The sequence below is a fragment of the Oryctolagus cuniculus genome, chromosome 3 (genome assembly GCF_051225735.1).
Source record: "Oryctolagus cuniculus isolate XC-2025 breed Fujian yellow rabbit chromosome 3, ASM5122573v1, whole genome shotgun sequence".
NCBI lineage: Eukaryota > Metazoa > Chordata > Mammalia > Lagomorpha > Leporidae > Oryctolagus > Oryctolagus cuniculus.
The window spans coordinates 179,827,324-179,830,254 of NC_142869.1; positions in this window are offsets into that span (position 1 = coordinate 179,827,324).

The window sequence follows — 2,931 nt, forward strand, 5'->3', positions numbered from 1 at the left end:
TATTTAATTTTACTAAGTGCTAGCTTCCAAAAAGGGAATTGGCATTTGATTGTCTGGTTGCCTAACCTAGTGATTAGTCCACCTTTTAGTAATCCAGTATTCAGGAAAGAATGCATTTGAACCCTAGCAGCAAAACCTCCAGAGATTATGTTCTTGCTAAAATATTAGTGAGGGCTACCTCAGCAGATAATCCTGGATTTAGTAGGTTGCCTGAGAAATGAAGACAAAATCTCTCCTCTCTCTCTCTCTCTCTCTCTCTCTCTCTCTCTCTCTCTCTCTCGTCCCTCTCTTCATTCCTCCCTCCCTCTCTTTAAATTTATCTATTATTTGAAAATCAGAGAGACAGAGAAAGAGGGAGACAAAAAAAGAGACTCTAGTATCATACATGCACTGCAAAAATGAAAACAGAGATGCAGAGCTGGAAAGCGCCAAAGCCACATTCCAACCCTGAAAGTTGTAGCCAATGTACTGTCCTATACAGTTGTTGGATCTGCCATAGCCTACAATTCCACTTGTGCTGAACTATGTGTATGGTTTTTGAATCACAAAATGGCCAAATCCAAAGTGCTAAAAGATCATACAAATCATATCAAAAAACCAATTACTTAGCTCTAAGATCATTCATCTTACCTATTCATTCCTAGGGTATATAACTGATTTTTAATACTGAGACCCTATTCCACATCTACTGATAAATTTTTTAAATCCTGCTCTTTGCATGGTGGAATCAGGAAGGGGCTTACTGCTCTAGTCTAGGGGAAGATAGTTACAAAAAGTGGAGAGTGCAACCACTTTTTAAGGGAAAAACTGCAGAGGAAACTCTATGCAAATTAGAGGGACACTGTGGACCTATGTAGAGGGTATGGATGTGCACAACTCAGGACTGCAGAAGCCAAGAACCCCAGCAACAGCCTAGGAGTGAGATGAGAAAAGATGGCTGCAGCCCAAGCCAATGAAGATAAAGCTCTGGGAAGAGCCTGGTGTGAACCTGGCTTATGGCCTTGGGCGGGGGTCACTATACCTGTCAACCTAGAGGGGGAAAAGGGGAGCACATTTCTCTCTCCCCAACCACTAGCACTGGCATTCTGTAACTAGCTGAAAAGGACAGGTACCATTTTAGACATTAGTAACAATGGTGCCAGCTTACGTCCGTGTGCCTAGCAACCAGACAAGAGGAGATGCCTAAGTCTTTCTGGGAGACTTGACGGGGGCTGGGTGCTCATGACTGTGGGAGGCTTGTGTGCTGGGACTGTGAAAACACTGTGGTTGCATGGCAGAGCACAGGGTGTGGCTGGGTCTTTGGGCAGTCACTGTGGGCAGCTCCACATGCTAGGGGCTCCCTGATGCCTTGGTGAGGGCCATTGCTGTGGGATCTGTGCTCACACTGAGGACTGCTCAGATCCTTTGTGTGGTTCTTGTGGCAACATGGATGAATATTGCACCCACTGGGGCTAGCACTCAGGCATTGGTCTCCTTGGGGGAGAAGAGTTGAACATGAGACTATACTAACAGAGCTGAATAAACTTCCCCTTTGATACAAAAAAAAGGAGATTTACCACGCCCAACCAGGGTGTCACCTTGAACACTCCCCTCACACTGGAGCACTGAACAGAGCTCCTTGATCACACCCAGAGCAAGCCTCTGAATTTCACTGAAAGAGTGGACACTCCACTAAGACAGAGAGGCATAGTCCAAAGATAAAAGCCATCACAGGGGTAAGAAAGTATCTCCACAAAATGCCTAAAAACAAGTGCAGCAATTCAAGAAACAAGAATAGGGAAAACAACATTATGCCCCACAAAGAACATGATAACACTTCAGATTGAAATCTGAAGATGAAGAAATTGAAGACCTGCCAGAAATGGAATTCAAAAAATTGATTGCAGGATTACTCAGAAAAAGAGAGGGAGGATATGTACAGTTCAGCACACATTCCCTCAGACTTACCCCTAAGGGTGAAGCTAAAAATTTGCCATGGGACTCCAAATCCCATTAGGTTGGCAGGTATCAATGCTATCTTACTAGTTAAAGTGATCAGTTTAAGTTCATAACTGATCATAAAGATAGGAATAAGTGTCAAAGGGATCACATAAATAAGACCAAGTGTCTGCTAATATTAAGAGATAGAATTAAAAAGGAGAGAATGATCCAACATGGGAAGCAGGACACATAACATACTCATAGAATGGCAGATGCCCTAAACAGCACTCTGGCCTCAGAATCAGTCCTTAAGGCATTCAGATCCAGCTAAAAAGCCTATGAGAGCATTTCAGGTATGGAAAACCAAGACACTGTAGCAAAAAAAAATTGACCTAAATGAAAGATTTCTGTGAGTGAGACCCTGGTGGAAACAATGGGCCATCAAAGTAGGAGGTACCTTTCTCTGAAGGGAGGAGAGAACTTCCACTTTGATTATGGCCCTGTCTAAGGCTTCCATAGCCTTGGAGGCTCATGACAAGAGCCTCGGGTGATCACTGACATCATAAATAAGAGTGTCAATTGTTAAGTCAACAACAGGAGTCATTGTGCACTTGCTCCCCATGTAGGACCTCTGTCCTTAATGAGTTGTACTGAGAATTAAAGGAAAAACTAGTCTTCAAAGAGTACTTTATACTTTGTGTGTCTGTATGGGTGCAAACTGTTGAAATCTTTACTTAATATAGAGTTGCTCTTCTGTATATAAATATAATTAAAAATAAATCTTAATGAAGAATGGGATGGGAGAGGGAGTAGGAGGTGGGACAGTTTGGGGTGGGAGGGCAGGTATGGGGGGAGGAACAACTATAATCCAAAAACTGTACCTATGAAATTTATATTTATTAAATAAAAGCTTTCTGAAAAAAAAAAAACCAGAAGTAATCAGAAGCAAATCCATGAACTAAAGAAATCCATACATGACATGAATGAAACTTTTTCTCATGAAATAGAGAT